Source organism: Gadus morhua, chromosome 16, assembly GCF_902167405.1.
Source record: "Gadus morhua chromosome 16, gadMor3.0, whole genome shotgun sequence".
Classification (NCBI taxonomy): Eukaryota; Metazoa; Chordata; class Actinopteri; order Gadiformes; family Gadidae; genus Gadus; species Gadus morhua.
The window spans coordinates 6,999,835-7,008,637 of NC_044063.1; the positions used below are offsets into that span (position 1 = coordinate 6,999,835).

An 8,803-nucleotide genomic window follows, 5' to 3' on the forward strand; every position below is an offset into this window, starting at 1 on the left:
AGAGATAAGAGGTCTGTGTGACTTTCTTTAAATCTGTGGCCAAGGCAGAAGAACCTAACTTTGGCGATATATATGCCAAATACTGAAAATAGTGTTGCACAAGGATTTGTTCATTGGGCTAAAGAATCAAGGTCTGCTCAAAGAGGACAAGTGCCCAAAGATTCAAAGACACTCTATGACAGGACTATTATGCGGGAAGGATTGGAATTTATTTTTTGTTGCAATATTAAGATGAATTCAGGGTTAGTCCAGAAGATGATTTGAAATGTTAAGAAGTACGGTCGACAGCCTGGTCACTGTAAGCAACAGGAATATACTAACACTATATAATCTGCAGAACAGTGAAACAAGAAAAATGTGGGGTCTTGTCAAAGTGGTGGAGATAACCCCCACAGAAAAAAAAAAGGCATAGTTAGCATAGTTAATGATGATTGGATCAGAGCAGAATAAAATTGAATAAGTAGCTAAGAAGGAAATACATAAATGATCAGACCCACACATTCCTCTGATATGGGAAATGTGGAGAACAGAAGAGAATTAAGATTCCGTAAAGAAGTTGCGAATTCCATAGCGATTAGTATATTTAAAACACAAACATGAATAAATAGTACAGTCTCAAGGAAGACAGACCTAATTATTAATATTAAGGCCTTAGCAGTGGGAGCGAGTCTGATAGCTCGGGGATGAAAAGCTATTATTTTCAGAAGAGGATGACTAAAATGGACAGATGCTTATTGATACAGAAAATAATGCTCTCAAGGGAAGGAGGAAAACACACCCCAGGTCTACAGAAAAACATGCCTTTATACGTAATAGCAGCCACTCCAACCCAGACGGTTTCTATAGGGCGCAATTGTTCAGATTGAGGTTTCGGCTGAATATATAAACGTCAATGTGTGGAGGTAAATCAATGCCTATACAGGACTCATTGCTCAGTGACCTGACTTTTAAGAGGCCAACGTTAATATAAAAGATGGTTGAAACGCATCAGCAGGGGGATTCATCCAAGGTTATTTACGTGATTTGCTTTTAGCGTGCCGCCGGTGTGTGGCAAAGGTTTCACTATCCGTATTTGTGTCTCATCAACGCTAACAAATGTGATGAATGTGCAGTTTGTGTGAAGGACATCTTGTTATTTCTTGTACTAATCCAAACAGAGCAGGGCGAGTGGAGATAGCTGGCATGGCTGCAGAGTGTCTCTCTGGCGTTGAGCAGCATAGCGAGAGACAAGCCCTCTCTCTCCCCCTCAGATGTAAGAAAGGAAACCTTAATGAGTCTTTTCAAAGTATCTCCTCACAGCGTGACCGTTGAACCAGCCGGTCCGCTCTCATAAAACCTACTTCACACCTCTCCCACTCCCCGCCAGGGCAATCTTTACACGCTCCCTTTTTCACTCGCACCTTTGTTCTTCTCTCCCAGCATGCAGTGTGTTTTCCTGCAGCCTGTTGTCGTGGTGATGCATCAGGCAGGAAGGATAACAAGAAAATCTGCCGTACAGGGTCAGAAAACAAATCACAGCATTAAGCTGAGCAGAATACCCCAGACACCATCAGCTTCAGCTTCGGCACAGGCGCTACATGCTCACATTGTTCAGCATTAGATGAGTTCTCAGCAGGGGGCTGCCCTCCTAGTTTTGGTTCCTTGAAGAAAAGACGCGCCCCATCAGTGATGTGTTTTTCCAGAGGTGATTTGCATAACTTCAGCCTTTCCTGGGTGCTCCGTGCCAGCAGCTCCTGTGCTGAACGACTACAAGCCGAGGTTAAATTGCTGTGCATTGTGGGACAGCCCACAGGTGACAGCCAAGGAATCACCTCATTGGAGGGGCGGGGGGGCATGAGGCGGGGAGGGGGGGCAGGTTGCTGCGGCAACAAAACATGCCATGGAGCTAGGTAAATATAGGCTTGGCAATGCTGTTTATACCGAGAGAAGCTGGAATAGTAGAATAATGCAGACGCTAAAGCAATATTTACACATTTCCTGTCTCTCAACGCTATGTCCAATTCACGAACCCATCCTTCAAAAGCTTTCAATACAGATCTTGCTTTAGTCGACACAGATAAACGACATGGCCCCATGAACGTGCGGCAAACACGCAAAGGTAATATGATGATGAACTAATCCTAAGCTATCTTGTGAAACCGTTAATAAGCCAAACCGTTAATAAGCCAAACTGGTAAGTTGCAACAAGTGGTCTGCTCAACAAACTAGAGAGAACTCTGGGATAATTCATTGTGGTTGAACTGGTACAGCCCTTATTTGTTAACAAACCTAGTTCATCTGGTAACACCCAGAACTGGTAACAAGATCTCAATTTAAACTGGTGAGAACTGAAGAGACAGCATAATGTGAACATTTGGTACGAAGTATAACAATGGGTTAGGCCTAGTCTTTTACTATGTACGCCATACAATATTTCATGCCCTCTTTGCAATAACTCATCATTCGACGAGAATGTTGGAGAGAAAACTCTTATAGTTTGTGTGTACGATCAAAGTAGGCGGGTTGAGGCAATATCCACCAATCAGAGTGGGCTCGCGGGAGAAATGAAGGGCGTGTGGCCTACGTTTCATGGTCGCATCAGTAAATGGGCCCACCGCGGACCGGGAGGAAGCACTAGGCTCATTCCGTACAGCGGGTCAAAGGTCGAGGGTCGTATCCTTTCTGACACATTCTGGGAAGTGCGCCAACTGGAGCAATGCGAAAAAGACCGAGCTGCAGACAGAAGGGGGGCCGTACGACACAGAGCTGGAAGAAATACAAAAAACCTATGTAGGCGGGAGGGACAGAGGGCATTCTGTTTAACGCTCGGCGCTCACACACCCCTGACTGGCAGCGAGAGAAGAGACTGCCTGTACTCTCTAGCACACACTTGTGTTTAGCAAACACCAGCCTGGACGGCGCGTTAAATAACCAAACAACACTAAAAAGGAGCCGAGTCAAACTTCCACCAGATAATATAGGTCTGTCCGTACATACGTACACACACACACACACACACACACACACACACACACACACACACACACACACACACACACACACACACACACACACACACACACAGTGCCACACAAAATGGAAAGTATCAGGTCTGCTTATGTGTGGCCATTGGATGAATGTTGTTTCCAAGGTTGTGACAGTTGACGGAATGTGTTTATGGCGGGAAAATGTTGTTTAACCGGTTTCCGTTGGTGGAGAAAGAAAGAGTCTTAAGGATTGTGATGAATTGCATATCGTTTATGGGAATGACAGCTTACAGCCAGGGGTAGACGAAATAACTTGTCGCATTAATGAGCAAAGTTTCCCATGTCAGTCAATGGTGAAGTAGTCTCACAAATCGGACGTTAGATTAACATCTGAAGTCTGATGGTAGACAAGCTCAAAACCTTTTTTAACCTCAAATTTATTTTGACCAATCATGTCGCTGGGGGCAGGGATTTACAGTCGCTACAACGAATGAGCCTCGCAACTGAAATCAGGCTGACTGGAAGGTGCCACAACATGCGTAATATGACCGACCATTAATCTCGGCTTCAGAAGAGGACTGATAACTAGTGTAACTAACGCAGGCAAACTCGGCAAGCCCTCGTAAACTACACTTTACCGGCCGTAGCAGATGGGAAAACGAGGCAAATCATCTAAGCCGGTCACCAACGTTCTTAGGCAAAGTGTCTTGAACGGTTTTAAACCGCACCCATGCATTGGACTGGCCCCTGAAGAAATATATTTATTCAAATTAGACAACCAATCTTGCACTAGTGAATGAGCTCATCTTGGGAAGAATATTTCCGTAACAAAATAGGAAACCATGAATATGGATCAGAGATGAATGTTAAGTAATACAAAAAAAAAAAAAAAAAAAAAAAAGAGCATAGGAGGTCAAATGCATGGATAAACCAACTGTAACTAAATCAACACATATTGTGGGAAATATAAAGTTTGGCCTTAAAATGAGCATAAATGCCAACATAATGGCGCCCCACATGCACCAATACTTCCATTATGACGACTGCAGTTCATATGGGAAAGGTGTATGGATCTGTATGTGAATGGTACGTTACAGTAAGAGTTGCCCTTTCTAGGCGCATTTGGGAGGCAATTCCGGAGCAGAGGGACGGATAGCTCCTGCACACTTGACCACTTGAAAAGTCATGGCCGACTTCGGCAGTAAACAAGACTGGTCTTGACAATCAGTCTTGTCTGGCTGTCGGGTCGTTGGTTCACACCAGGTGATTGGCAACCTGCAGGGGTACACACGTTAAGACTCTAATGTCTGATTATCTGCAGCGCCTTTGAAAAATTCAAAGGCCAATTCTCGCGGGAACACGTCCACTCGCGTAGATGGGAGTGAGGAGCATAAGGTATTTTGGTATGATGGCATTTAGGATGGACTTATCCACACCTCTACTGAAACGGTGGTTTCAAGCACTGCTTTAAGCCTTCAGTTTTGCAGGTTAGATAAAAGCATTTGATGCTTTGGTAAATAGTTAAGCAGGTTAGGTCACTTCGATTACAAGGGGGAAAACAATGGGTTTATGTCTAAATTTGATTCAGATATTGGAGTCATCCGCAGCAAGGAACAAGCAGTTTGTCTCTTGCCATTTGATGTTGCCAGGGTAATTTCTGATTTTAACCTCAGTACTCCCCACATTATCACTGCTAAATAGCTTTTCTGCTAAAAACCCAAGTAACCCAAATCTGCATAACTGAATCAGAGTTGATTGGGGAAAAAAGATGCAACACTTCAGGTTATGTTAATTTATCTATTGTGGTTGTGCTCATCTCTGGTGAGCCAGTTCTGCGACATCCTGTCAAAGTTCAGGCAGAACTTTAGAACCCAATCCTTGCCCCAAAGCAAATCATGCAAATTATGATGCAAAAGATATTGTCCGAAATAGTAATAGTGGCTAGAAGAAGATACACATCAATGTGTCTCAATAATCTGACTGAGATCAGAATACTTCTTTATCTATGGAGTCCAATGGAATTCATAGTTCCAAGAAGAATAATACATTTTCATGTAAAACAGGGTTTTTGGGTTGGGACTGAATTAACGATTGGTGTGTATTTATCGTTCAGGATTTGATAATTGATAGGTGTAGTACCGAGAGGATATCCCACCGACGCTGTTGAATCTCATTCGGAATTTATATTTTGGTTGGTTTACAAAGAAACCACCTCACAAATTTTTATTTTGTGAGGTAATTTCCATTTCCCCTCCCTGTGACATCTTTAAAAACTTCTCATTCCCGGGAGAACACGGCAGAGGCCAAGAGCGCGAGGCCGACAGTTCAAGAGGAACTACGGTTCGCGCTGGGAGTTTGTGGCAACACACTGAACGGTCTCATCCAGCCCGACGGTGGAAAAGATCTCAATATCACATTATTCTTTCATAGCTCGCCTTCGCGGAGCTCCCTGTAACTCACCCCTCTGCTCTCAGATCACCTGGCCAGATAAGACACATATTTGCCGAGCTGTTCACCACCTTGGGGCTCTGCTTGCATCGGAGTCGACCGCCATATGTCACAACTCATTCAGAGACTTTCAGGTAGAGACACTGCTTATAATTCTCATTCAAATTCATAAAAATAAAAATCTCAATGTTTTCATGGGCTTCTCCTAGCAGTGTCAGTGTGCTAGCTGAGGGAATAAAATGGCTGAATGCAGTTTCCTTTAGCGGTTACTCTGGTTTTTCTAATCGTCTGTGTCAAAGGTGCGGTGAGTGACACGGTCTCGCATCAAACAGCACTAGTTGGTACCAGAGATCCAACCAGGCAGATGGAAAAGAAGACGACCTTGCATTGGTGTTGCTAAATTAGTCATGGCTGAGCAAACCACTCCATTGACATTTACTGACCACTGACGTCACCAACACCACCTGAACTTCAAAACACTTACCTATTATGCCACCCACATTACTTAAAATACCATCTAATGTGAGAACCCATATTTGAACATGGGTCATGTAACCCTCAAGACCTATACAAATGCGGTTTGGCCAGATAAAGTCAAAGGAACAATTTTAACAAATAGAAAATGTAATTATTCATACAAATATTTATAATGCCAATTGCAATTGCCAACGGTTTCCACCTGAAGAGCAGCTGATTTATATTGTGCACTATTAAGGCAGCAATATTAAGGATCAGTTTGATACCAAATTATTTCATGTTTAGGCTCGTTTAGTTTTTATATCTTATGGTCATTATTTTGACGCTTCACTGTATGTTCCAATATTCAAATCTATTCTCAAAATCAAATGTCAAATCAAAATTAACTGTCGGTTTAACGACTCAACCCCAATTTCCTTGGTACACCTCCATTTTTTCCAGTTCATTCAATGAGCACACTTACCATCAACCACAATTTATTAAAATTGATATTTGAGCATTCTACTTATTCCCACCGCATTCCCAAATTAATAGGTTGCAAGTCTAACAGAATATTTCCCAATATTAAACCTAAAAGGTCTACATATAAGCAGATTTGAGTCTGTAGCCCTCAAAGAAAATTTGGATCAAGTTGCAAACTCTGTTAGCCGCTATATATAGCTGACTGGGATGGATCTGACACACACACACACACACACACACACACACACACACACACACACACACACACACACACACACACACACACACACACACACACACGATTGATTGACAGAGGTTGCATTGAGACTACCCTTTTTTTTACTGCATCTACAACTGAAATACACACAGCAGCGTGTGTGTGTATTTCAGTTGTAGAAGCAGTAAAATAAAAAAAGTATTGATATGTTAAAGAATGAAACAAGCAGTGTTCAAACGTGACGAAACCTGAAGTGGACGTACAGCCTTCGTTGAGCAACCTCCAGTCCACTCCATCACAACCACGAAGTCCATGACAAGAGATTGTACATCTATTTTATATTCTCTTCCTTTTTGTTAGGCATGTGGTTAGCAAATGCACTCTAGCCTCCCAATAGCTACTGGGACTATTAATAATGTATAAAATAGTATTGCTGAAAGGAGCACAGGTGAAAGAGAAAAGAGAGAGACAGAGAGGGAAGACAAGCGCAGTCGCGTAAATCATAATTCACAGGTAATAACAACAGTTGCATGTCATGTCATGCGGCGGTAAGTGCATGGTCGTTGAATCCCTGTGGCTGAGTTGCTAGACTACGCATACGGTAGGAGTGACAGCTCTGGTCATGTATAGCCTGTCACTGGGTCTCAGTTAGCCGTTTAGCTGCAAGCGTTCACATTATCACTCACATTAGCTCGCCGCCTAGCTAGTAGTAGTAACGTTAGTTGTTGTTGACACATGTGGAAGGGAAATGTGGCATAAAGCACAAACAAAACCAGTGCAATGACGATGACGATGGACATTAAGTGTATGCGTGTTGAGGGGGTAATGAGAAGTCACATGCCCCCCACCCCCATGATGTGATGTGATGTGTCACCCCCCCCCCTCCCCTCCACCAGTAATCATTAAGTGAAGACTGGAGCTAGCGGCTAACGTAGCATGCTAAGCGCTAGGTACACTGACGTCGCCGTCAACCGACGCTAGCTAACGGGGCTTTAAACTTTGTTTAACGGAGACTTTTGGGAACAGAAAGTTAACATGTACACCGTTTCACGAAAAAAGCGATCAAATGAAACAAGAGAAGCCACAGCATTTATGCTAACAGTAGTTCTTTTTTTTTTTTTTTTTTTTAGAAATGATGGCTACTCAACCCGCTGTTACGCCGCCGCTGTCTTGAGACGAGAGAGGCCGATGTCAGAGACTGACGGCCGGCCGACATTCCCCGAAGTGTCCGCCGCTACCACTCTCTCACTCCGCCCGTAGTATACTACTGCGCAAGATGGTCCCAGTGATAGTCGACGAGGAGTCCAATGGTTAAATGGCTGGTGTTTAAGAAAAAAACCTTTCTTTCTCCTTTTAGGTTGAAGTTTCGATTTTTGACGGAGGACGCGTCACCTTGCAGCGGTTCATGACTCCCCACTCTTTCTTGGAGATATAAAAGAGGGCAGGACGATGCGTTTCACCGGGAGTCCATTGAATATCACTAACACACACAGACACGGACAATAATTGGCGTGGCCCCACAGGCACTCTCCTATGTCACTGTAATGGTTATCACACGCCAGACTTGGTCATCGACAGAAAGAGGCATTACACCACATTCTACAACTATAGAACAATAACATAAATATATATGCATCACATGTAAAAATGAAATAATAAAATAATGAACACACATGTGTTGTCAATCTCTAGGTTCTGTCTTTTATTATATGACAAAAAACTGGAAAATACAGTAAAACCCATATTATTACTCTGATTAGAAATCTGTCGTTTAGGGAATTCAAATAAACGGATTAATTAACTAATCAGTCGATGAAAGCGTTGTCTCCTTAAGACTACCCTGTTGTGCACATTCAACTGCAGCAGCACGCCGACATTTCCACATCACAATTCAGTTAGTCTGTGGACAAGGACATACTGAGTGGGAGGGTTTGCCGTGTAATTAAGTGGCTGCATGATAAAGTTTATATTCCGTTGTTTCTTGTTGCAAAGCCAACGTGGCTCTGATTTCTCGCGAGAGGACTCCCTCTGGTGGAAGAAATTCCCTCACGTGAACTGTCCAAAATGACTGATTGATGATTAGTGTTCACTTTTTGGTATTTCATTTGCCTTGATTTGAAATGTTGCCATTTATATGAGAATAGTGCGTTGTGAGTGACGAATGCCTTTGTAATGTAATCAAAACAGATTTGTAAATCTGGAGATGATTTTCTGAACAAATTGTAGGGCGATC

The 8,803-nt window shown here is 43.0% G+C and overlaps 1 protein-coding gene across 3 annotated transcripts in view; it reads right to left on the reverse strand.

The window, feature by feature from the left end:
- Positions 1–8,121, reverse strand: part of bcl9l (bcl9 like) — a 30,942-nt gene extending 22,821 nt beyond the window's left edge. The window contains exons 1-2 of one of the 3 annotated variants that reach the window (XM_030380339.1): positions 7,719–8,121; positions 1,401–1,487 (exon numbers count right to left, since the gene is read on the reverse strand). The gene's annotated coding sequence lies outside the window, so the exon portion shown is untranslated. Of the gene's footprint in view, positions 1–1,400; positions 1,488–1,585; positions 6,657–7,718 lie in introns of those variants that run through there. The other 2 variants (XM_030380338.1, XM_030380335.1) reach the window with 2 other exon arrangements.
- Positions 8,122–8,803: the final 682 nt, after the last annotated feature.